Source organism: Anas acuta, chromosome 5 (genome assembly GCF_963932015.1).
Source record: "Anas acuta chromosome 5, bAnaAcu1.1, whole genome shotgun sequence".
NCBI classification, from domain to species: Eukaryota; Metazoa; Chordata; class Aves; order Anseriformes; family Anatidae; genus Anas; species Anas acuta.
The window spans coordinates 221,571-249,257 of NC_088983.1; positions in this window are offsets into that span (position 1 = coordinate 221,571).

Genomic DNA, 27,687 nt, shown 5'->3' on the forward strand with positions numbered 1-27,687 from the left:
TTGTGTTGGTTTGACTTTTATTTTTGTGGAATGCTGATTTCTGTATAAAGACAGCACACTATATCTGTGTTCATTTTCTGTCACGACTATAGTGCAACTTTTGGAACAAAATAGTTTCATTCGTGTCCTTCATTTCAGCACTTCTTACTCTTCTCTTTATTTCTTCATGGAATGTTTTCTACTTTCCATCTTCTCTTTGCATCATTCCAAAATTCCTCCTGTTCCCATTTCTCTCATATCTTTTCGCATTGCAGATTAAAAGAAAATATTAGAGAAACTTAGAAACCCAATGATGTAACATTCATTATCTTGCCATTTTTGTCAGAGAGGAATTGGAACTTCACTGTGAAGGTTTGTGTTGCCTAGCAACAAGTTTCTCACCAGTGTGGGCCTGTGATGTTGTGCTTACTAATGCAAGTGCCTTTAATGACAAGGCCCAAGTAGTAAAAATCACAGAATCACTGAATTGCTGAGGTTAGGCTACTCAGACTTCCTCTAGCAGCATCGTGCAAGGAGGGCAAAGTGCCAGACAGAAAGGTGCTTATGTCTCTTCCACTGCAAACCTTCATTCGGAGAGGGAGGCTGCAGCACCCATTGGGAGCTCAGCCTTACTGGAGACACTGTCCTCCAGCATACCAAGAAGCATGCTGGTCTCTTGGTAATGTTCAGTGTATAAAGCCCAAACATATATTTGCACCTTGGGAATAGCAGACATAATCTCTGCAAGTGGAATACTGGCTGTTCACACATAGTTTGAAAGAAATTGTTTTGGTTGAGGAAGAGTTTTTGAGGAGACCTGCACTGATGGAGATGCACCAACACTGTGCTTACACTACTGGGAAAGATCATAGCATCAAAGGGTAATTCACGTGGGTCTTCCAAGCTGAAAATGCCTTATTTCACAGAATCACAGACTCACAGAATTGTAAAGGTTGTTAGGGATCTCTGGAGATCGAGTCCAACCCCCCTGCTACAAGCAGTTTCCTCACTTGAAAGGTTGAGCAGGAAAGTTTCCAGGTGGGCCTTTAATATCTCCAGAGAAGGAGACTCCACAACCTCCCTGGGCAGCCTGTTCCAATGCTCTGTGAACCTCACTGTAAAGTTCTTACATGTATTTGTGTGGAACTTCCTGTGTTCCAGTTTTTAGTCATTGTCCTTTGTCCTATTGCTGCACACCACTGAAAAGAGCCTGGCCCTGTTGATTTGCCTCACACACTTTACATATTTATAAATGTTGATCAGATCACCTCTCAGTCTTCTCCAGGCTGGACAGATCCAGGTCTCTTTGTAAACACTCTGCTGAACTAGTTTAAAACTGCTTAGGCTGTGTCAGGGACCAAAGGCAGGGCTCCCAATAACCTTGCCCAGATTTCTAATGAACTGTTGGATGAAGGTTATTCCTCCCAGAGCACTGGGGTGCAGGGAAGCATGCAAGAGTAAGCTCTGACAATCATGCACTACAGATGGCATCTTCCCTAGGTGAGCATGGAGTAACATGCTTCTCAACAGCATCAAGGCATCAAAACGAGCCCATCAAAAAGAGTCCAGTGGAGGGCAACAGAGATGGTACAGGGCCTGGAGCACCTTCCCTATGAGGAAAGACTGAGACACCTGGTTCTGTTCAGCCTGGAGAAGAGAAGACCGAGAGGGGATCTTATCAATGTTTACAAATATCTTAATTGTGGGAGACAGAAGGATTTGGCCAACCTCTTTTCAGTGGTTTGTGGGGATAGGACAAGGGGCAATGGCCAAAAAAATGGACCATAAGAAGTTCCGCACCAACATGTGAAAGAATTTCTTCATGGTGAGGGTGACAGAGCACTGAGACAGGCTGCCCATAGAGGTTGTGGAGTCTCCTCTGGAGATAATCAAGGCCTGTCTGGACACCTACCTGGGCAAGATGCTCTAGGGAACCTGCTTTGGCAGGGGGGTTGGACCTGATGATCTCTTGAGGTTCCTTCCCACCTTTACAATTCTGTGATTCTGTGATTCCATGAAACATCACTCATTAAGTCCAACTGTCATAGCAAAGAAGAAAAGACTACACAAGACCTGCTAAATATGATTCTGGAAATTGCATTACAATTTTCTGAGCGAGCTGCTTTGTTTTTTGTAAATTCAAGCAACTATTGAATGACATTCAGTTTCTTCACCAGTAAAAACTATGATCTTGAACAAAAATGCCAAGCAAAGACTTTTTCTGGCCACTGTGAAACTGTTATTGTGGTGTTTTTTAGGTTGGATTTTTGAAATTTTTAACAAAGATTCTTGGATCTTTTTGTTTCGGTACAAATATCAGTGATTAATTGGGATAGGGTACAAGACTTCAGCTATTACATTATCTAGAATTTTATGTATTTCTCAGAACTTTACTGAACATCCTTCTCATCCTCTTTTCCACTATAATTATGTTTCATGAAAGAGCTTTTCAATTCTAAGGAGGGAAAAGACATTTTCCCTAATATTCATCTTCAGTCTTTGATGTGTCAACCATTAAAGCCCAGTGGACAAATGCAAAGCATTCAGGATAAGACAAAAACTAGAAACAGTCACTGTCCCTCAGAACTTGACTGTGTGGAAAATACAAAGCTTCTCTGATGAAGTAGGGTCACTGACATTTTTTGTTTGTCTTTCAAGCAGTTATCAGCATGTCACACTTTATTCCACTGCAAAGGCCTTTCAGTGTCTAGGGAAGAGTTTTACATACATCTTTTGTCTATAATCTTCTTTACGTCTTCCGGTACACTATGCAGTTGGACACATTGTTTTGAAGTGGCTTGACAGATCTCTTTTTACATCATGATCCCTGTTGCTTGTTGGGCACTAAAACCTCCATATGAGAATAACCTAGAGACTGTAGTTTCACATGGAAGATACATAAGGAATAGAACAAAGCTGCTGTGAGATTGGTAAGCTTTCCTATTCTTCCTACTAATGCTGTTGTCCCTGTTCCTTGCTGCAGCCCAGCTCCCTTGACCTGCTAGCTGCAATTCTTCTGCTGCAGCCCAGGATATGGTTGGCTTTTTGGGCTGCAAGCACACATTGCCAGCTCATGTCGAGCTTTTCATCTGCCTGTACCCCAAGTCCTTCTCCATAGCGTTGCTCTCTATCTACTCATTGCCCAATCTATATTCATGTTTGGGATTGTGCCAACACATGTGCACCTTGGACTTGGTCTTGTTGAACCACAGTTTGTTTGCATGGGCCCACCTCTCAAGCCTGTTAAGGTGTCATCTGCAAACTTGCTGAGGGTGTACTCAATCCCATTATTTGTGTTGCTGACAAAGATGTTAAATGGTACTGGTCCCAATACTGACCCTTGAGGGACACCACTTAACACTGGTCTCCATCTCTGTTCTAGCATGGTTTCCCGTACCTCCCCTATGCACCAGCAAGGTTGGCCTTTTTCAACACCCGGAAAAAACAGATAAGAAGGTACCTTTGTGGTCTCCCACTCTGTGTCCTCTCTGACTAGAGCTCGTCTGGAAAGCAAGCAGCAATTTCCCAGTAGCCTCCAGAAAAAATGTGTGCTACTTGGAGCTGTGTTAGCTGTTCACCCATAGAAGTTATTTTTAAACCTATGGTCCCCTTCATCACTTCATATTTGCAGCTCTGTGTTTTTCTCCTTAATTACCCTCTTGGGCTGGAGAAGGCTTTTGCTCACTAAAAGTTCAGGACTACACAAGCCAAGAATAAATAACAGGCACTGATGAATGCAGAGGCAAGAAATAAAAGTGACGTACAGATTTTTCTGCTGCCTGCAATCCCAGTCTCACAAATTTCACAGCTTTTTTTTTTTTCCTAGAAATTATGTCTGGAACACTACTTACAGTCCTGGGGGCTTATCCTCTATGTGTCTATCTCATATTAACTCATATTAAATAAATGTTAACTTCTGGCTTCTATCTCACCTCTGAAAACATAATTCACATTTTAATAATATCTTTGTGAAAATATGCATCTGTTTGCATGTTTTGGAGCTGCTTCCTGGTTATTTCAATCTTCAACAATGAAAAACCCAGGTCATTATGATTTTATGGATTTATCTACATTATCTGCATCCTAATACATTTTATAATCCATTCCTGGGCTTTTTTTTTTTTTTTTTGCATGTTTAAATGCATTTCCAGATGAAACAAGTCTGTGCACTCAAGTAATAGTAACAGAAGCCTTAAAAATTAAAATCCCATTTTAAGTGCTAGAAATGCTAATAATGTCATGTATATCTAAGGTTACATGCTCTGTGGCTGCTTCTACACATGGCCCAAAACGTACCTGAGTAGTCCCACAAATGATCAGTAGGTGTTGCTGACTATGGATACTTGTGTGTTGTACACAATCCTGTAACATGTACAAATCTGTACTTCACAGACATACAATGTCATGCTGTGCTGTACCTGATTCTTTACCTTTAAGAGCTCCTATCTGCTGACTATGACGGATAGTCCTGGAAGTATAAAATGACCCTTGAAATACTTTGTGCAGGAAAATGCTGCTGTCAATGGTGGTGTGGATATATGACTTTAAGGGTGTTGTGGCTTAACTCTGGCAGGTAGCTAAGTACCACGCAGACACTCGCTTGTTCTCTCCAGGTGGGATGGGGGATGGAAATGGAAATGCTAAAGTGTGAGAACTCATTGGTTGAGATTAAGGCAGTTTACTAGGTACGGCAAAAGCTGTGCATGCAAGCCAAGAAAAACAAGGAATGCATTGGAATTCAAGGAATGATGCTTCCCATCAGCAGGCAGGTGTCAGCCACTTCCAGGAAAGCAGAGCTCATCACATGCAATACTTTCTCGGGAAGACCAATGCCATCACTCTGAATGTGCCCCATTTCCTCTTTACCTTGTTTACCTCAGCTTTTATTGCTGATTGTGAACATCAAATGTATGGAATATCCCTTTGCCCAGTTTGTGTCACCTGTCCTGGCTGTGTCCCCTCCTGGCTTCTGGTGCATCCCCAGTCTCCTTCCTGGCAGGGCAGCATGAGAAGCTGAAAAGTCCTTGGCTTTGTGTGAGCACTGCTCTGCAACAAATAAAAACATCAGTGTGCTATCACTACTATTTTCATCAAAAGTCCAAAATACAGTGCTGTATGAACATCTATGAAACAAAACAAGACAAAAAAAAAAAAGCAAAAAACACTCTATCCCAACCAAAGACATGCCAATGCTGTATTAATAGCAAGTTTCATGGCAACATACACAGAACTACATAGCTCCTCCCTTTACTGGCAGCTGTGGAAGAACTATAGAAATGTAGGAAGACCTTCAGGATCCAAAATTCTAGGAAATCAAGGGCCAGAATTACAGCTCAAGTATAGCTAATGTGATGCCAAACTCTCACTTGAACAACTTTCCTGTATGTAGTTCATTTCCCACTGTGAAGAGCAGACTGTGAGGAAAAGGCTTTGTTCACTTCTGGTGATGCAAGGAGTGGTGGTGTGTGTCACGTTTCATTACAGTGTGGTACGAGTGCAATGCTACTAGATGAAGGAGAATTTTGTGATAATGTGCTTCTCAGCACTATGTATCATTTCACACATAGGAGTTTGCAAATGGTCTTGCCCATTTCTATAACAGTTCTTATGTACTGACAGCTTCAGGATAGCTGAGATTATTTCACATCGTGTTATTGCAAATATCAGTGAGAAAGTGCTGTGTAGATTGAGAGCAGCAAAAGGCTGTAATCTTCTTATCATGGGGTAGTGAGGCATTAACTCTTCAGCCATTGTACAGTCACTGATCTCAACTGGGGTTATTCTGATGGTAAACTTAAGGGGATTTTCCTTCACAACAATAACAACAATAATAATAATAAATAATTTATTATATGTTCTCTTTTCCAATTAAGTTATTTGAGGTTGGTCTTGGCTGGATATTGAAATATTTGTGTTTGTAAGGTTAGGGCCACGTAACGAGGTGGAACTAGTCATGTAAGTAAACAAGGATGATCATTTTATAGAAACATTAGGGGAAGGAGCACTGCACCAAATCCATTTAATGCATTTTGGTGAAAATAACACATTAAATTTCCACAGTGAAATGCAAAATTAGTTGAACAGTTAACAGAATGGAAAATAGCTATGATATGTAAACATCTGTAAAAAACAGTATTTAAATTATTTTTTAGCATGGTGATTTGAAGGCTAAATCTTCAATCTCTGCTATGCTAGATGAGACCCCAGGTTTTGTGGGTGAGCGGTGGTAGGCAACACCCCAATGCAGTGTGGTGTGTCAGTGAGCATCCCAAACCAGGGACCTTGTGTTTATTGCAGTATTGCATTGGTGTCCCAAAGAAGCCATGAAGACTGGTATTACTTTGGGAAGGGCTGTGGTTGGCAATAGGCAGCCCACCCAGCCCTGGAGCACAGAGTGACCTATGATTTGAGCCAGACACAAAACTTCAATCTGCCACTAGGCAGACAAGGGCCAGCTAGCAAAGCTGTTATGAAATGCTACTCCTGACTTGCAGGAGACCTAGTGGTGTTCCCCAGGGTTCAGTACTGGGGCCAGTTCTCTTCAATAGCTTTATCAATGAACTGGACAAGGGGATTGAGTGCACCCTCAGTAAATTTGAAGATGACAACAAGTTAGATGTGAGTGTTGATCTGCTTGAGGGTAGGAAGGCTCTGCAGAGGGATCTGGATAGGCTGGACTGATGGGCCAAGGCCAACTGTATGATGTTCAGCAAGGCTGGGTCCTGCACTTGGGGCACAACAACCCCATGCTATACTACAGGATGGGAGCAGAGTGGCTGGAAAGCTACCCATTGGAAAGGGACCTGGGGGTATGGATCAACAGCCAGCTGAATATGAGCCAGCAGTGTGCTCAGGTGGCCAAGAAGGCCAACAGCATCCCGTCTTGTATCAGAAATAGTGTGGCCAGCAGCGCGAGGGAAGTGCTCATCCCTCTGTACTTGGCTCTGGTGAGGCCACACCTCGAATCCTGTGTTCAGTTTTGACCCCTCACTACAAGAAGGACATCAAGGTGCTGGAGTGTGTCCAAAGAAGAGCAACAAAGCTGCTGAAGGGTCTAGAAAACAAATCTTATGAGGAGCAGGTGAGGGAGGTGGGACTGTGTAGCTTGGAGGAAAGAAGGCTTAGGGCAGACCTTACTGTACAATTACCTAAAGGAGGATTTTAGTGAGGTGGGGATCAGGCTCTTCTCCCAAGCACCAAGTGATAAGACAAGGGGAAATAGCCTTGACTTGTACCAGGGGAGGTTTTGGTTGGATATTAGGAGAAATTTATTTACTGAAAGGGTTGTGTGGCATTGGAATAGGCTGCCCAGAGAAGTGCTTGAGTTACCATCCCTGGAGGTCTTCAAGAATCTTCTGCGATGTAGAACTTAGTTGCATGGTTTAGTGGTGGACTTCTTAGTACTAGGTTGAAGGTTGGACTAGATAATCTTACAGGTCTTTTCCAACCTGAATGATTCTATGAAACACTGCTTCATCTCTGTCATTTGTGCTGACCACCAGAATGTGTGACAAGATCAGCACCACGTGGAGACCCCAGACCACTCAGAGCTTGTGTCCTATGCACTGGGGAGACAGAAAAACACCTCAGCTTCACTCTCCTCCTGCTCTGTGCAGTCTGCTGTGGCTCCCTCCCAACTTGCTTCCTACTTGAAGGTAATGGGAAGCTGCTTTCATGTGTAACAGCCATGTGTCACTATCCTGACCCTGTATAAATGATCAGACACTCCTTAGTTTACATAAGATTAAACGAAAAGCACTCCGGAACATACTGCTTATGTAACCAGGGCAAAGTTGTGAAAAAGGTTATACACTTCTCATCTCAATGTATTAGTCAGGACATATTTCTCATAGCTACTTAGCCACAAATACCACTGCTATATTCCTCTTCAGCTCCAGAGCAGCTGGACACCGCAAGCATTTCAGCATGGACTGTACAGATGCAGGGACTGTATAGATGACTGTACAGACTGGGAATACTTAGGTATCTAAATGCCCACACATGGCAAGAGCAAAGGTGAAATTGAACAGTTGTTCTGGTGTTGCAGATGGAGAACAGAATGCTACTCACACAAAGTAAAACTTGGACTGTGGAGGGGACAGAAAAAGACTGATGAAACCCTGCCCAGTGCCCAGAGACCAGACCAACTCTAACTGTTTTGTGCCTGCACTACAGCAGACATTCGTTACCAGTGCATGGTTTGATGCACAGGTATCTCCCCACTTGGCCTATCTGCAAAGAAAACAACTGTGTGCTTTCTACTACTAAAGTGACTTCAGCATAGAACTTGTCAAGGAGGGGGGGGTGGGGTGGGGAGGGGGGGAGGGAGGGAGTGGAACCCTAAAACTAAAAGGAGAGCTTAACTGTCCTGCTGATAATGTCCAGGGCTGATTCATCTCCCTTCTGTGTGTCCAGAAATGTGCATAAACTGTGCAAGGTACCGAAGGGGGAAGAACTGTATTTAGGAAATGGGTAATAGTAATTCCTATGTCAAGCTGGCTGCAAGTTCTGTGAGTACGTAGAGCTACATGCCATTGTACACTGCAGGTGCAGTTAGGATGCATGCATTTTTCAGAACCTCTCTCTCTCCTGGCAATGACGGCGTAGTCATACTCAAACACAGTTTATACATGGGGCCTGGACCCTGCCAGCCTCCAGGGGAACCTGGTCCAGGCTGCCCTGCAGATGGCAGTCCTGCACTGTGACCGCCTGTCAGAGTCGTGTTCCAAAACTGGCTTCATCGTACAGGGGATACTTGGCTTTTACCTTAATATTGCTGTGAAGCAGACTGTGTCCCAGAATTTTATGGATTCGTTAAAACATGCTCCAGAGAAGGAGATTCATAGCTTCTATTTAGTTTTGTAAAACAAATGCACAGATTTACTATGCTGCAGGGTCGTTTGTTTCAAAGGTGTGTTGAGTAGATCGTGAAGTATTCTCTGCTGCAGTGGCCTAGGTCACATTTCAGCCCTTGCTGACTAAAAGCTTTGCCTGTGGGTATTACACTCACACTTTTGTTTTGGTCTACGCAGTAAAGAGTAAAAAAAAAAAAAATCTATTTTACAAAAAACGGATAGAACTTTCCCTCCATAATATTTGCCAAAATATTTTTCCATCAAATTCTCCTCAAAAATACCCCGTGGGGGAGAGGGACTGGGCTGAGAATGGTGGAGATAGATGGGAAGGAAAAAAGGCACCTTTGCAACACCAGTCTCCTTATCACACTGTCACTGTACAGCACTTCCACTACTGCTCACACTCCATGGGCCCTGTGCTGAGCTCAACAGGCCCCCCACACTGTGGCTCATCACACCAGTGCTGCCTGCACCTGCCTGCAGCAGCCTCTGGCCTTTTGGAGCTGGGACAGTGATGTCTGCATCGATGAGATGGCTGTTTATGGTCTGCTTTTAGTCTTTACGTGGCACCACATTTTTACATAGATCTGTGACTCTTCGTGTACAGGAAGTTGAAAAGCAAATACCTCCTGGACTGCTTTAGCAAGAGTAGAAACAGTAGGTCTAGGGCAATAACTGCTCCTTTCTACTCAGTACTGCACACATCTGGTGTGTTGTCAACAGTTCTGTGGCCCACAGTATAAGAAAGCTTTTAAGAAACTGGGAAGAGTGTAATAACGGAGCTGTAAGGTGGTAGGGGCTTGAACATATGATATAAGAGAGGCAGAGGGAGCTGGGCTTGACTAGTTTGGTGATGAGAATATTATTAGGTAACCTAATAGTTGACCTCAGATACTTGCAAGGGCCATTAAGATTGTATGATCCAGATGCCTGTCAGCACAATATAAATAAAAAGTAAACTTCCCCTTTCCTTGCCTCACTGTTTCCTTGTTTTCTGCTATCTTTCTGTACATTCAATTTGTCTAATTCTCATATTCACCTGTCATGGTTTTGGCTGGAGTAGAGCTAATTTTCTTCATAGAGGTTCATACAGTGCTGTGTTTTGGACTTTTGATGAAAATAGTGGTGATAACACACTGATGTTTTTATTTGCTGCAGAGCAGTGCTCACACAAAGCCAAGGACTTTTCAGCTTCTCATGCTGCCCTGCCAGAAAGGAGACTGGGGATGCACCAGAAACCAGGAGGGGACACAGCCAGGACAGGTGACAAAACTGGGCAAAGGGATATTCCCAGCAGGAGGTTTGTACTAGGTGATCTTCAGAGGTCCCTTCCAACCTCAGACATTCTGTGATTCTGTGTCTTTCTCTGACATCTAGGTACTACAGAATAGGCAGCCATGAAATAGCTTGGGCCCTGACTCCAGATACTGTCAAATATACATGCATACTGCTAGAATATGATATAATAAAATGAAGGGATGTGTTATTTTCTTTCCTTCAGATTAATTAAAGAAAAAAATAGGACCCTTTTTCTCACCAGTATCTTATTCCAAGTCTCAGAAAGAACCATCAAACATGGTCTTAATATTTCATGAGCTGGCACATGCTAACTCTAGGCAATGCAAAATGTTTCCAAAACAACACTCGCGAAAAAATACAATTACAATTTAAAATGTGTTTGTTGACTATTCTGCTAGCCTGAAAAAGCAGGAAAGTGGATAAACTTCCTCAGATAAATGTGATTTTGTGCTAGGCTATACTTACAGAGTTTGGACTATGACAGTAACAAGTGTAGATTTCCATGTCAGCCACGTGTAAATGTGTTAATAGCTCATAGTGAGAGATTTTTATTTCTACACTTTGAATATGAATATTTAACAAAGGATTTTACTGATTAGTTACACTCTAGTATCAGGCATAGTCCTTCACTTATGGCCTGTGGGAATGTAAAGAAAAAAAAAAAAAGGAGTTTGCATGATATTCTATAGTGCTCTAATTAATCATTTATTCACCATAGATTTTTCATTCTTTTTCTTATGATGAAACTGTTGTCAGGCAATGTAAACTTAGCCAGTATAATAATTCTTTGTTATTTCTGTGTATCTTCAATACTTTTGCTTCCTTGTGAACAACTTCTTGGAGGTACTCAAACTTCAGAATTTATGCTGTTAGAGCAGTGCTGTCAGGAATATGCTGTTGTTTTTATGCCTTGTCTGAATCTGAAGGGCATTCACAACATACATAGATATCAATGCATATAAACGGAATCCTAGGAATGTAGGCCTGAAATTCCACAAAAAGCTGTGCATGACCAATAGCAAGGAAATTGCTTCCCCCTCTCCCCATGACAACCAGTTGGGATAAGCAATACTGAGAGTATGAGGTACTACTGAGGTTGACAAGCAAACAGAAGGTGGCCTTTAACTCCCTTAACCTAAGGTGTGCTTTCACATAGATAGTCACACACAAAAGGTGGTTTAGCAGGCAGTCACTCTAAAAAGGTGCACATGCCAAAAGTGCAATCACAATTGCCATATGCTTCAAATATGTACACACCCAGTGGACAGTTAGCAAACACTTTGTATTCTCTAGAGGAGCTTGTGGTGAATACAAAGAAACTGGAGTTAATAACATTGGATTCCATTTATAAGTAAATCTGAGATTCCAGCATGGGTTATACTTTGTCCTGCAATATATCGATGATATGCTACCTGACAAAACTGCCCAATTAAAGGGAATGAGTTTAATGCAGGTGTGGTGTCAAGTGTATGGCTAAGATCAAGAGATTTTTGCTGCAAAGGCAGATCATTAAGAAAAGTTATTTGCAGGAGTATACTTTTTAGGCACTTTATTAAAGATACCAAAACCCAAAATTCAGAGTGGATGACTTAGTCATACTGTTTATGTTTTAGTATAGGGCCTGGAAACTGCCTTGGAAATGGGAGTCATGTACTAGAGTTCTCAAGATAGAGAACGAGTTATTTGTGTTGTATGATTCTTTGTTGTCTCTTATCTTCACTAAAGGAAAGTCAAGAAGTCTCCAAATAACTTGTAAACTGCTCACTGGCACATTCTGTAAGTTTGATGATTGGTAACATATGCAGAGAATTGATTTTTATGAAAGGTAACAATTAGAACTTTTGAGTGGAGGTCATCATAGTCTTCCGTAACATCATCTCTCATCCAGAATTTTTTTTTCTTCTTTTTCTTTTACAATCCTTTCAGTTAATAAGCTCCTGATACTATATGTCAACAAGAATTGTTCTCCTCCCTGTACAAGAGTATGAGTCTTACAAACATTCCCTGCTGGATAGGAAGGGAAAATATCTGGGAATATTAGGTTTGTAGGGTACATTCCCTGGTATAAAATAAGTGATAGAAACACAGAAATCAGTAGAAGAGAACAAGGAACCAGCAAGGCAACCAATTGGCAGGATAGACAGCTGTTTCAGCAGAACAGTTGAACAAACTTTGTCTTGTTCTCTGTAAGCATTGCAGAAAATCAATTTTGGAGCAACTGTAAGATAACTGCTGAAGGGTTGACCTATACAAAGGCAAAAGCAAAACTGGAAGTTTTTTTTGAACAAGTGTCATAGAAGTATAGTTGAATGCGCGTTATTTTTATCTATGTTTTTATTAATTTTACACTGAAGAATGGATGACCCATGATTCTTCAAAATATTTAAAGACCACAGGTAATTTTGGGAAGACAACAATCCATCAAATAGTAAACATGTCATCTTGTACTGTTCCATAGCTACTAGCTGTAGTGATATTTTTTCTTTACACTAGCATAGCAAAGACCAAGAAATTAAGAGGTTTCTCCTTGGAAGGTGACATTTATGAATAGCTTGGGGAAAAAAAAAATGAACAAAGAAAAGTACACATTTTTGTTAGGACTGAAATAGTGGTCAATTGCATTGTTGTTGTAGCAAAGTAAACATTGAAAAAATGTGTAATAAACTAAATTAGATAGTATTAATGAAACAGACAGAGCAGTACTGTCAGCAGCAGCCCTTTTGCTAGCATAACTGCAAAGAAAACCTAAGTTTTGACTCTAAGTAAAGGCAAATGATAATTATTTTCTTAACTAATATAAGCAATTAAGCTCTTCCTTGTAGAACAATCTTTGATTGAAAATTGAATCTTAAAAAATATTGAATTCCCAGTAGTGTACCCTTACAAAGTTGATCCACCTGCATTTGAATTAACTTTCTGAAAGTAACTTCATACTCTCCAGGTATCAGAGATTTAGTGAAATGCTAAATAAACCCCAAACTCTCTCGGCCTCCTTGGGGTAAAATAATCTAAACAAACTAAACTTTGAGCAGCTAAATGCTGATGCACAGGTATATACTGTAACAAAACTACTGCACTGACAAAAGTATTAATTTACAAAGAAGAATTAACAGAGACTACATCGACTTACATATTACCACATTCAAAATAAAATTTAAACAATCTGTTAGGAATTTGGGAAGTTTTAAAACATGAAAAATGTTACTGCATTTCTCAGGGATATATATGTATTTCTAACAGACAGAAAATCCATTAGAATAGCCTAAGGCAATCAGTAACTGAATGAACTCTACAGGAGATGGGAGCAATAGCAAATGGCATTTCAATAGTTAGTTAACTTTTTTTTATATGATCTTTGCCAAATTTGAAGGGTCAGAATAGCACGGTAGAGGGCAAACAGAGGTACAAGAGGTGGGGGACAACTGTGGACAAGGGCAGGTAACAGTCCGGTTATGGTCCTAAATGCTGCAGTTCTCAGTCAGTGGACTTACCTTCTGAGCTTCTTCTCTGTGTTGCAAGTTGCACAAAATTCTGGGTAACTTTAGAACAACAGATGGATAGGTGAAGACTCTGTGGAAGGAACAGTTTAATTCTCAAACCTTGTAATGCATACCCATCATACTCACCATTTCTAGATTCTTTATGCTTTCTATAAATTTGTACATTGCCTCATATAAGCCATAATCTGCAGATGAATATAAATATATATTTAACATATATCCGGAGTTTAACGTTCAATTAGCATTATATTAAGGCTCCTTTTTTTTTTTTTTTTAAATTGCACATGAATTATCTTTGAAATTTTCTAGTATATTAAAATGCCTTTGACCAGTGCTGTTATTTTGCCATGTGTTTACATTTAACTAGTGAGCTGAAATTTTCAGGATGAGCTTTGATGAGCCAGAAATATACCTTGGAGGAACAGACTAGGTTAGTAAAGTGAGGTAGATCGTGGCAAGACAGTGTTGCACAAATGCACTGTCAAACCCAGTGGATGAGCTAGCTCTCTGTTTTTCTTAATTGCAAACATGTTGTAATGAACTGCTGTGAGGAGGGGAGGTGGACACTGTATGCAGTTAAATCCTCAGTAGAAAAAATACACAAGTATAAAAATGGCTTCTATGCAAGTAGAAGAATGTTTCTGCTGCTGAAAGGAGCTCGTTTTTGTGATACGGGCAGTAAGCAGTTGCAGGGCTGCATAGTGATCCATAGCCAACAAAACTGAGATATGAGCACTTAATATAAACTATGACCCTGACTGATGAACTCACAATGATGTGAGTTTATTTATTTATTAATTTTGTGGGATACCTTTTCCAGCATTTCAGTCCTCACAGAAATGCTGTTTATCTGTAATGTCACCAAAATCCACCAGGAGATGAAGCCTGGATATTGACACATATTGGTGCAGTCTTTGTGACCTTCATGTTTTTTACAGGATAAAAGCAAAAAGAGCTATTTTAAATAAAACTACTTTTTTTTTTTTTAATGGAAAAAAAAAAACAAACACTTTGTTTTGACAAAGTGGGCACTTTCCACTAGAATCCTGATAGGTGAAAAATGCCTGTCTTGTCATGATATAATCATCATATAGCTTGGGTTGGAAGGAACCTTAGACTATCTAGTCCTAACCCCCCTGCCATTGGTAGGGACACCTCTCACTAGACCAGGTTGCTCAAAGCCCCATCCAGCCTGGCCTTGAACACTTCCAGGGATGGGGCATCCAGAGCTTCTCTGGGCAAACCTGTATCTGTAGCATTAGAATTATTATATAATTCATACGCTTTATAACATTTAATGTGAACTATTGAAAAAAAAAAAAAAAAAGAGGAAAGGATGTTTTTCAATGTACAATTCTTTCTGAGAAAGGAGATGCTGAAACTACTCTGTGGGAAGGAGCATCTGAATGCTTCTGGGAGCCCAGAACTGGACACAGTACTCCAGGTGAGGCCTGACCAGGGCAGAGTAGAGGGGGAGGATCACCTCCCTTGACCTGCTGGCCACACTCCTTTTCATGCACGCCAGGATCCCATTGGCCCTCTTGGCCACGAGGGCACACTGCTGGCTCATGATCAACCTGTCATACACCAGGACCCCCAGGTCCTTCTCCTCAGGGCACTTGTCCAGCAGGTCATCCCCCAGCTTGTACTGATGGAATGATAAGGTTGAGTCCCTATGGGTTAGGATTGGTGGGAAGGCCAACAAGGCAAGCATCATGGTGGGGGTCTGTTACAGACTGCCGAATCAGGATGAGGAGACAGATGAGGAGCTCTACAGGCAGTTGGCAAAAGCTGCAAAATCGTCAGCTCTTGTCCTTGGGGACTTCCCAGACATATCCTGGAAATGCAATACAGCTCAGAGGAAGCAGTCTAGGAGGTTTCTGGAGAATGTGAAAGATAGTTTCCTAATGCAGCTGGTTAGTGAGCCTACCAGGGGAGGTGCCCCACTGGACCTTCTGTTCACAAACAGAGAAGAACTGGTGGGAGACGTAGAGGTCGAGAGCTGTCTTGGACAGAAGTGACCACGAAATGGTAGAGTTTCCTATTCTTGGTGGAGTCAGGAGAGAGACCAGTAAAACTGCTGTCTTTGACTTCTGGAGGGCAGACTTTGAGCTGTTCAGGGCATTGGGTGGCAGAGTCCCTTGGGAGGCAGTTCTGAAGGGCAGAGGAGTCCAGGAAGCCTAGGCACTCCTCAAGAAGGAAATCTTAATGGCTCAGGTGTGGTCTGTCCCCACGTGCCCAAAGATGAGCCGGCATGGAAGAAGACCAACCTGGCTGAACGGAGAGTTGTGGCTAGAGCTTAGGAAAAAAAAAAAAAAAGGGTTTATGATCTTTGGAAAAGAGGGCAGGCCACTCAGAAGGATTATAAGGATGTTGTAAGGATGTATAGTGACAAAATTAGAAAGGCCAAAGTTCAACTGGAGCTCAATTTGGCTACTGCTGTTAAAGACAACAGAAAATGTTTTTATAAATACATTAACACTAAAAGGAGGACTAAGGAGAATCTCCATCCTTTACTGGATGCGGGGAGAAACTTAGTAACGAGAGATGAGGAAAAGGCTGAGGTGCTTAATGCCTTCTTTGCCTCAGTCTTTAGTGGCAAAAGCAGTTGCTCTCTAGATAGCCAGTACCCTGAGCTGGTGGAAGGGGATGGGGAGCAGAATGTGGCCCTCATAATCCATGAGGAAATGGTTGGCAACCTGCTACAGCACTTACATGTACGCAAGTCGATGGGGCCGGATGGGATCCACCCAAGGGTGCTGAGAGAACTGGCAGAAGAACTGGCCAAGCCGCTTTCCATCATTTATCAGCAGTCCTGGCTATCATGGGAGGTCCCAGTAGATTGTCAGCTAGTAAATGTGATGCCCATCTACAAGAAGGGCCAGAAGGTCGACCTGGGAAACTATAGGCCTGTTAGTTTGACCTCAGTGCCAGAGAAGCTCATGGAGCAAATTATCTTGAGTGTCATCATATGGCACTTACAGGGTGATCAGGCAATCAGGCCCAGTCAGCATGGGTTTATGAAAGGCAGGTCCTGCTTGATGAACCTGATCTCCTTCTATGACAAAGCAACATGCTTGGTGGATGAGGGAAAGGCTGTGGATGCGGTCTACCTTGACATCAGGAAGGCTTTTGACACTGTTTCCCACACCATTCTCCTCGAGAAACTGGCTGCTCTTGGCTTGAACTGGTGTACACTTCGTTGGGTTAGAAACTGGCTGTGTAGCCGGGCCCAAAGAGTTGTGGTGAATGGAGTCAAATCCAGTTGGAGGCCGGACACTAGTGGCGTCCCCCAGGGCTCGGTACTGGGGCCAGTTCTCTTTAATATCTTTATCGATGATCTGGATGAGGGGATCAAGTGCACCCTCAGTATATTTGCAGACGACACCAAGTTATATGCATGTGTCCATCTGCTCGAGGGTAGGAAGGCTCTGCAGGAGGCCAGACCGATGGACTGAGGCCGACTGTATGAGATTCCACAAGGCCAAGTGCCGGGTCCTGCACCTGGGGTGCAACAACCCCAAGCAGAACTTCTTCCATGAAAGCATTGTTAGGCATTGGAATAGGCTGCCCAGGGAAGTGGCTGGGCAGTCACCATCCCTGGAGGTCTTTAAAAGACATTTAGATGTAGAGCTTAGTGATACGGTTTAGTGGAGGACTTGTTAGTGTTAGGTCAGAGGTTGGACTAGATGACCTTGGAGGTCTCTTCCAACCTAGATGATTCTGTGATTCTGTTTGGTGGGTCAAGCTCATCACAGCCTATTTACAGTGACAAAATATCTGATAGACAATTCTTCAGAGTGATCTCCAGTACCAGTCATTTCCAGTACCAGTTATTTCTGAGCTATGTAAAAGAACCTGAGAGAACAGCAGGATCACAGGATCTGAAATACACAACACTTTGCTGTTTGTATATCATGTATTTTTACTTCATTTTTCAGTGATCCTTCATTTATATATATATATATTAAGGTATCAGAGTTTAAATGTGTTCTGAAACATTAAGTATGGAAACACTGCCCCAAGAAGAAGATTTTTGTGGATTATCATGAAGATGTCTTCTTGTTTTGAAAGGAGGGAAAAAAATGACTGGAGTCCCACAGAATAATTCCATCATAGCAGTAACAGGAGAGGACAATTAAAAGCATTTTAAAGCCCTCATGAAGTTCCCTCATGAACTTTGCTTAGAATTTGAAATGGGACACATTCTGACATACAGTTTTGACGGTATTGCTGTTTTCAGGGGGAGAAAGGCACTTTTCCTGGTTTTGTTGTTGTTGCTGTTCATTTATTTATTTATTTATTTATTTATTTATTTATTTTCCTGGAAAATATACTTTCTCTCTGTTTTCTGACTACTGCATTTTCCTCTGTGCTGACTTAAAAAGTTTAGGGAATTAATCTTGTCATTGATTTTAAAGCTTCATTAGCACTATCATCGTTAAGTGAATGAAAATGCCCTTGCTGTTTCTACTCCTTTATATTTTCATCAGATAATTGAGTCTGGACCTCATTAAGGGATGAATGCACTTCTCAAGTGACAGCCCAACTGTGTAACATGAAGCCTGCAATGAATAGCCACTAAGCTATGTACACAGGATAACACAATATACAGAGCCTCCTTGAACATTTGAATACTTTTTTAATATCCTTAAAGGTACTACCTAAAGTAGAAAGGGTGAGAAATGTTCAGCTAAGATGGACCTGGGAGGAACTGGGAATATTTGCCACCTATCTGTAATGTAATGTGCTCAGCAGTGTAAAGGCAAACACAAGTGGCAGGGCACTGCAAGGCACAAGAAACTGCAGCTCCTGAGATGAGTAATAATATACAAGATAGATCCTGACCTGATATTACTTTAATGTTTCAACATTTGCAAACAGTGATTAAAAATCTTAACAACAGCAACAAAAATATCTCTATAAAGGCAAATGAGTGTTTTATGCAAGAGAAGACTTTTGCTGCCTTTTATTTACTTGCACATCTTTTATTGCCAGGTGGAAGAGCATGATAATCAGTACAGTGTTTTAGGACGAACACTTCCCACGTTCCTCCACATTTTCCAGACAGTCTTTTTTATCTCTTTTTTATATCCCCATTGTGTGCCATAACTGTACTGAAGCAATATTTTAAAACAAGTAAGATTTTTGCATGTGCATTTTGTGGGGAAGTGCTCACAGATGCCCATCTTTACTCAGATGTAATATTACTATACTTAGAAATACCTTACACAAAATCTGTATTGTTGTGCTTGGAAAAAAAGACACTAAATTTGCTCTGTCTCTGTGAGGGTATTTACCCTCAGCTAGTGAATGTGTACAGAGCTAAATGAAGCTTGAGGGGCCGAGATGTAAAGTTGTGCTGTGGGACAGGCCCATGTCAGCTTTATATTCTGAAGGACAGTTTCTTTAGAGGGGAATGCCCAAGTGCAGAGTAAGGTCCATGCCTGAGAACAAAAGCCTGCAGGAGCCTTGCTCTGTCTGTGGCTGTCTGAGAAAGAAGAGCAAAGGCAGCCACCTGCTATCCTGGAAGCATGGCAGCTCTTGGGGCCAACTGATGGGATGCTCTGTGCCCATGGGGAAACCCAGCAAAGTGCTCTGGGCTGGCTTGGCAGCCCAAGTTAAGTCTGCAGGTGCCTCCACTATCCCCTGGATAATTGCACAGCACGGCTGAAGAATGAATTGCTGATGTTGCCTTCCAGTTTTGACCCTTGCTTTAGCAGTCATACAATGAGCATACTTTGTATGCACAGTACCAGTGTATATATGCAGCGCTGTGCTGCAGGCACAGCTTGGCAGTTGCAGGCACATCCTCTGATAGCCCATGGGGGCTCAAAGCAAGAGGTATGTGACAAAGTCCATCTCCAGGATGCCACATGCCATTTCAGCGCAGCTCCAAACAAATACTGCTGGCCTGCCTACATTTCGTTAGTAAATACATCTTGCAGGCTCCAAATCATTGCAAGGAATATAGATTCACAGTCACCACCACTGCTGAAAGCAATTTCCTTACTCCACACTCTACCCTTCACTGCTCCTCACACTGCTGCTATGCAGAGCCTTGCAAACTTGACATCTGAAGCAATCTTGAATGAAAACACAAACTGTATTTTGGAGGGTGTCAGATTAGGTATTTTTTAATTCTGTTCACAATGAAGTCCCTCCATGGCACATTAAGTGCTAGGTAATAAACTGTTATCTTGTTTATGTGTTTAAATTGGACCACAAAAAATCAGTGACTGGACATATATTTTCCCCCGAAAGTCTAGCCTTACTAGCCTCACTTGGAATTTTATTTGTGCTGTATAAAAACTGATGGTTCTATTTAACTACAGTCTACACAGAAACTGAAACTGCATTTAAAAATGTATTTCAGAAGGTCAGAAATTTTAGGAGAAAAAAATAACTTTGAAGCAATGAATGAGACAGCGAAACAGGATGATCCCCCTTCCACCACCCCCTACCCCCCCCCCCAAAAAAAAAAAGCAAAACAAAAAAGGGAAAACTTCCTGACAAAATCTGCTAAATTCTCTAAAGCCATCTCTTTGCCTGACTTCAGTTCTATGTAGGTCTGTTTGTTGTCATTGGCCACAGCACCAGCTCAGCAGCCATTATTTTATAGTTGTTTTTTTTTTGCCTCTGGTACCTCTTTGTTCCCTCTTGGATCATAGTCTCCATTGCAGAGGTCACACTAATGATGAAGTCACAGTAGTTCTCACCAGAGAAGAAATGATCAAGATTTGTCTCATATGCTCAGACCACAGCTTGGATTCTGAAATCAGTTAATCATCTCACTCCCTAGAATTTGGCCAAGTATTCAGGGATATCTGTCCATCTCCTTTATTATATTTTGTTGTGGCTTAACACCCATGGGCAGCTAAGCTCCACAAGGGCAGTTTTGCTCCTCCTCCTAAGAAGGACAGGGGGAAAAAATGATGAAACAAGGCTCATGGTTTGAGGGCTCATGGGTTGAGATAAGTGCAAAACTCTCACCAGTTTGTTTTGTCATGGGCAAAACAGACCCAGCATAAGGGAGATTAATGTAATTTATTGCCTATTACTAACAGACTAGAGCAGTGAGAACTAAGAGCAAACTAAAAACCTCTCCACCCTCCATCCATGCTCTTTCACCTCCTCCCCCCTAGTGGCACAGTGGAACTGGGGAATTAGGGATTCAGTCAGTCCCTAATTTGTGATAAAAAATAATAAAAAATATTATCTAATTTAGATAATAAACAAAGTATAGCCCACAGAAAGCTTAGGTTTTTCTCCCTAGTTCAACAAAGAAACAAACCAAGAGAACTTGCTTAGCAAGGATGAAAAATCTGACCTATGCTTGTGTGACAGGGCACAGTCAGTAACTGCATCTGCTGCACTATGCCCGCATCTGATAGAAAACCACTTACAGAAGGTACTCGTTAAGCACGTTGCTTTTTTATCCAATGTCTCAGACCATAAATACACATCCTGCCCTAGTTCAAGGCGATGAGCTGCCACAGCTTAGGCCTTAAGTTCAGAGCCCCTAAACCAGTCCCTCCGACACGCGAGGAACCCCCCGGGCCTGCTGATTCCTGACCTGCGGCCACTGCGCACGCACGGCTCGAGGCCGCACTTACCTCACTTCCGCCTCCGCAGCGTGCTGCTCGCGCCCCGCGGCAGCGCCAGGCCGGGCGGCGGGCACGGCGGCTCGGGGGGCGGCGCGGCGCGGAGCTCGCAGCCCCGCGCTGCTCGGCGAAGGGGCTCGGGCCGCGCCCCTCGCGGGCGCCCGCCGACGGGGGGGGGGCAGCTGCCCCCGCCCTGTGCCCGACAGACGGGCGTGCGGCGGCCGGCTCTCTTGGAGACGCTTTCTCTGCAGTCCGTGCTGGGAAAAGAAAATGGAGCTGCTCACGGCCCGTGGAGCTCACTTGGAATTTCAGAATCCTGTTGCTTGTCTGCATATTGCTGTAGCACGATGTTTCAGGCTCTCAGATAAAGGGATGCTTGCAGCTTTTTGTCCGTGCTTGTGTCTAGCATCAGATTTCTAGATTGTGTGTTTATTTATTGCGTACACCGTTACCATAACTGCTGGCTTTTTGCGTGGAAATAAAGTGTAACCTTAAACAAGACTTGAAAACAGAGTAGTGACAGATTTATAGTTCCACAAATACACGGGCTCAATGGACTGATACTACTGCTGCTCATGGGCAAAACCTGAGTGCAACACATAGGACCGCCTAAATGGCAAAAGCCTTCCTCAGTGCCACATACAAAAGCTCTGCTAAATCCTGCAATGCCTGCAGACACAATGAAAATTCAGAAAGTTTAGTGGCAGGAAATTTCATAGACCAGAAACAGCAGCAACCAAGTGCTGAATTAAAGGACTTCTTCTAGTGAGAGACATAAAATGAACCAATTTCTTGAGCACACTTGAGTTTAGGGGAGTCTGCAGTTCCACTCTAGCAAATTTCACAGAAACATAGAATGCCTTGGATTGGAAGGGACCCTAAAGATACCTAGTTTCCATCCGCGCTGCATAGACAGGGATGCCACCCACTAGATCAGCTTGCCCAGGGCCTCATCTAACCTGTTCCTGAACACCTCCAGGGTTGGGGCATTCACAACCTCTCTGGCAAATTTAACGCAGAGGAAACTGGAAAGACTCAGAATTTTAAAGGGAATAAGGATTTCCTAACAATAACACTAAAACAATTTTCAAAAGGAAACAAACAAGCAAAAAAATAAAAAGAAAACACAAAACAGAGTTTATGTTGAATATATTCTGGATCATAGCTATGCTAAGATACACAGAGAACAGAGAGGTGACTGGTGACAACCAACCAACATGGCTTCACTAAGGACAAAGGTGCTTGAAAAATTTGGTGGCCTTCTACAAGGAGGTTACAGCATTCATGGATAAGGGAAAAGCAACTAATGTCATCTATCTGGAATTGTGCAAAACGTTTGACACTGTCCCACATAACATCCTGGTCTCCAAACTGGAACGTCTTAGATTTGATAGATGGACAACTCAGTGGATAAGGAATTGGCTGGATGGTTGTGGTCAAAGAGTTGCAGTCAATGTCTTGATGTCCAAGTGCAAATCAATGATAGTGTCCTTCAGGGGTCGGTAGTGGGACCAGTACTATTTAACATCTTTGTCAGTGACATAGACAGTGGGATTGAGTGCACACTCAGCGAGTTTGCAGATGAGGCCAAGCTGAGTGGCACAGTTGACAGGCTGATGGAAAGGGATGGCATCCAGAGGCACCTTGACAGGTTTGAGAGGTGGGCCTGCGTGAACAACACAGTTCAACAAGGCCAAGTATAAGGTCCTGCTTCTGGGTCAGGGCAATCCCAAACATGAATAGAGGCTGGACAATAAGTGAATAGAGAGCAGCTCCGCAGGGAAGGACTTGGGGGTACGGGTGCATGAAAAGCTCAGTGTGGACAGCATGCTGAGGGAGGTGATTGTCCCCCTCCCCTCTACTCTTGTGAGACCCTGCCGGCAGCCTTGTGTTCAGTTTTGGGGAATGCAGCATAAGAAAGGCATCAGTTAGAGTGGGTTCAGAGTAGGGCCACAAAGATGATCAAAGGGCTGGAGCACTTCTCCTATGAAGAAAGGTTGAGAAAATTTGAGTTGCTTAGTCTGGAGAAGAGAAGACTCTCGGGAGACCTTATAGTGAACTTCCACTACTTAAAGGGGACCTACAGGACAAATGGGGAGGGACTCATTCAGGGATTGCAGTGACAGGACAAGGGGTAATGGTTTTAAACTGAGTGAGGGTAGATTTAAATTAGATACAAGGAAGAAATGCTTCACTCTGAGGGTGGTGAGACACTAGCACAGGTTGCCTGGAGAAGTTGTGGCTACCCCAGCCCTGAAAGTGTTCAAGGCCAAGTTGGGTGGGGCTTTGGGCAATGTGGTCTAGTGGGAGGTGTTACTACCCATGGCAGGGTGTGTGTGTGTTGAAATTAGATGATCTTTAAGCTCCTTTCCAAGCCAAACTGTTCTATGATGCTATGATACTCTGTTTCTGTGTTATGACTTGAATCCTGTCTGTTGCATAAGCTTCATCCTGAAGAATTCTTTTATTTCAGCAAATACACCAGGGATGTTCTTAATGAATGAGAACAAGCATTTTCAGTTCTGGTCTAAACTTCAGTTCTTACTGAAACTTTATCTGTTTTCTGTCCCAGTGATTTGTTCTTTTGAGAGTTGAAAGAAGAATGACGTCAAATACACTTTGCCCCTAATAAAAAGAATCATTCTGAATTTATTTTGAAAAACTATCAAGTGGCTGGAAAATTATGAATGCAGTCAGACTTCAGCATGTCATAGTCTTCCACTTTGTTCCACAGAAAGGTGACTTTTGTCTTACTGAACCAGAGGTCCTCTACTGAATAAATCATCTTTCATTCTCACAAGAATGGCAGTCTGATAAGGAAGCATCTTATCTCTGTTTACATAGCTATTGCTGGTGAGTAGTAGCAAAAATCTGGCATTGAGTCTTCAAAAGGCACAGTCCCTCTGATACCTTTAACAAAGACTGTACTATTACATTATTCTTTGAAGGATGTTGGTAGAACACAATCTCATCCTCCATTTTAGAAATACTATCTCTCAGCTAGCATTATATATAACCTTCCTTACATCTAAGCTGTGGATCTTTAGAGTTCTGATTCATGGCCATATTACAAATAAGAACAATAATTTAAAAAAAAAAGAAAAAAAAAAGTATTCCATGATAGTATTAGTAATAATAATATCAGAAAGATGAAAGTGTAAGCATCAGAATAAAAAGAAGATCCTATGACTCAGTTCAGACAAATAGTCCCAGTGAGGTCAGCTAAGAAAACTATCCTGAATCAGTATGGCTTCTCAAATGACTAATTACTCAAACAAATTAACTTTATTCTCTTTGGCCCTTAATATATAGAAAAAAATATGGAAAGCAGTACTTGCCCTGCTAAATTTCCATACAATACCTGACTGAGACTGGTTTTCTGCTTCATTATACATTTTAAGCTTTCACTTTTGAATAAGTTAAAATGATCTTTTGAGTTAAATAAGAGGAGAAAGTCTGTTAAAAACAGCTCTTTGCTTCCATTAAGTAGGAAAATTATAATCTATGATAAAAGTATTGCATATTTTCTTCTTACAGCGTAAACAGGACAATGAAACTAGGTGTAAGTCAAAAGGAATATATTCAAGCATTATGGGTTCCTTATTCTTTTTTTCTGTTCCTTCAAGGGTGTACACAATGTCAATGTAGTGAACACTTAGTTACTTGGAGGTAGATCTTAGGAATCTAAGTAACAAGTTATTTTACCAAGAACTGTTTATAAAGTTACAGCCTTAAGCAATTGTTTGGCTGGAAAATCTCTACAGTTCTGATGTTTGTGTGCAAGTACACTCTAGTTAGTCTCTTAAGAGCTTGGTGAAATAAGTTTTTGGAAAAATAGGAGACACAGGTAAATAAACTAAGTGTCGATTATAGAAGAGTTCATTCTCACCTTGATGCTCTTGACTAAAGTGCCAGAAAGTTTGCAATTCAACTCTCAAGCCTCATAAAGAAGCTATTTATTGGAGTACAAAGCTGGAACTTGCAGTGGGCATGAAACACAGTGTGTACACTTAAGGTACACCCCAAAACGTTCAGTCTAAACTATCTACAGCCATTCTCTGAGTTTTGATTCTGTTTTTAATGTTTGTCTTGTTCTGTGTCTCAAAGCAGGTGACAGTGCTTGGATTATGCAGCCTGACTTGCCAGGCTGAACGGGAAGGTGGGACAGAATTTGTTGCTCCGTGCTAGGAGCATGAAGTGTCTGACACCCAGCTATGACACCCATCCAGTACAGACATCCCCCAGAATAACTTCCTTCCTGCCAGAGGTCCTCATCACCTGGCTACAGGAGGCACCAGCCAAGCAGAGAGCTGTTATTCCAGAGTAAATGAGCTGTATCATTGCTTTGGTGGTTTTGGTTATAAGACTTCAGGGTTTCCATTGTTTTGCAGAAATAATCGTATTGTTCAGTGAAACCTCAGGTTTTCATTGAAAAAGAGAATGTGTGAGTTCATCAAATTCATATATTTTACAAAAAAGATTTTAGAAAAAAAAAAAATAGGCCAGGCCATTTGGATTCAATGCCTTTCCATATTTCTCTATACAACCTCCTTTCACTGAACAAACCTACTTTTTTATTTTAATATCCAGTAACTTTAGGGAATAGAAATTCATAGCAGCACCAAATAAATGCATCTAAATAAATGAAACAGGATTCTCAAACCAAAGGCAGCTTATTGAAGCTGGGAAATTTATCATTTGATATAGGCTGAAATAGTGAATACTGTGTAAAGAAACTTGGTATGCCAAAATGTAACTAGACAAAATGTAAAGGCATTCCCCAGCCACTGGGGAAGAAACAAGTGTGAGTGCAAGTGAGGAAGGAAAGAGTGCCTGGAAAGAATGCTTCTCTGAAGCTCTGTGATAGCTAAAGAGAGTACCGATGAAAATATTTTGAATGTGTATGTCCTTGTTCCAGTCTCCACTAAATTCAGTGATACTTATCTCCTCATTTTTTTAAATAAGGACAAAATAATTACAAATAATTTCAATAATTACAAAATAATTATTACCGTTGAGTAGTTCCACATGGATTCTTTGACTCACATGATGGAAATTAAAAGGTCTGTAAGAATTTAGCAGTGACCATCCATATTGTCCAATTGTTTCTCATTGAATTACCGTCACATGTGGATTCTTTAATTATGCAATGTTATGTTCCAACCAAAAGTGGCATGGAAAAAAATATATTCCTCTATTACAAGATTTTTTTGTAATAGGAGTTAATTGAGTTTGCAGTTTCTTTTTTCTTTTTTTTTTTTTTTTTTTTTGGTAGTAATGCCCTTTACATAGAGTATTTCTTTGATATGCCAGTATTATTTAATTGTCACCAGCAGAAGAATGGACTGCATATCATGAACAGAGCTACCTAGCTTTACAAATATTCATTGCTACTTTGTGGGTTGTTGTTTGCTTGTTTGCTTATTCATTTATTTCTGCAACTTTTCATTTTGCTTTTGCTCCTAAATCTCATTTATAAGCAGAACTCTTCCAGCTGAAGTAATCAGCAGACAGGCATGCTTTTCCTTTGGTAACAGCCAGCTGGGTCAGGCTCTGTCTATCTATCCCATGAGAGTACCAGAGACAGCATATGTACAGCTCTCCTTCCACTGTGAAACTCAATGGGAGAAGGCACAACTGTATGGAAGTATTTGAAAGCCATCGGTGCAGAGAGTGTGCTTCTTCCTATTTGATTTGGGACTTGCTCTGTTCCTTGTAACAGGAGCCAGCACCAGATACACTTTCATCTTCTGCTCCTGATGTTCTGAGCATCAAGAAGTTCCGTCATGTGTTACATATCATCTGGCTCTTGGCCAATAGTGTCCCATGCCAGCAGATCCAGTGGGTGTCTCAGCTATGAGGAGTGGTAGCCGCTCCAGAGCTGTGCTTCAGGATGTATTGAAGAGGCTCTTGCTGTAGCCCTGCTCAGCACAGCAAGGGCTAAGGATTTGATGCAGAAAGGTGACAGAGATGTCTGAAGTGGGACTTAAACATAGCTTCCTTCAGCAAAGATCAGTCAGGAAATTCCTTTCTCTGTTGATAAAACCTGGGGTCTTAAAACACACAGAAGTTTTTTTTCTTGCAGTAGGACATTCCTTGGCACTTAAGCCCCTAGGGAAGGAACAACAGTGTTGCTGACAGCCCCAGAACACAACTACAGGGAGGCTGACTGGTCTGTGCCAGCTCATTGAATCACCTCTAGGATGTCTAATGCTGTGGCATTTTGCCCCAGAGACTTCATACTTGTAAACTCTGGAGTCACTGAAAAGTACACTTCTGCAGATATGATATTGGGCAGCTCAAGCAGGAACCGTGCTGGTTCCCACCTCTGCTACTGTGAGGCCTCTCAGTCATACTGTGGCAGTCCCTTTTCTCCTGACAAACATAATTATGCTGTTTTATCATAGCAATTGCATGCTAATTATGCTGGGTTAGTGTACAGTTATGGGA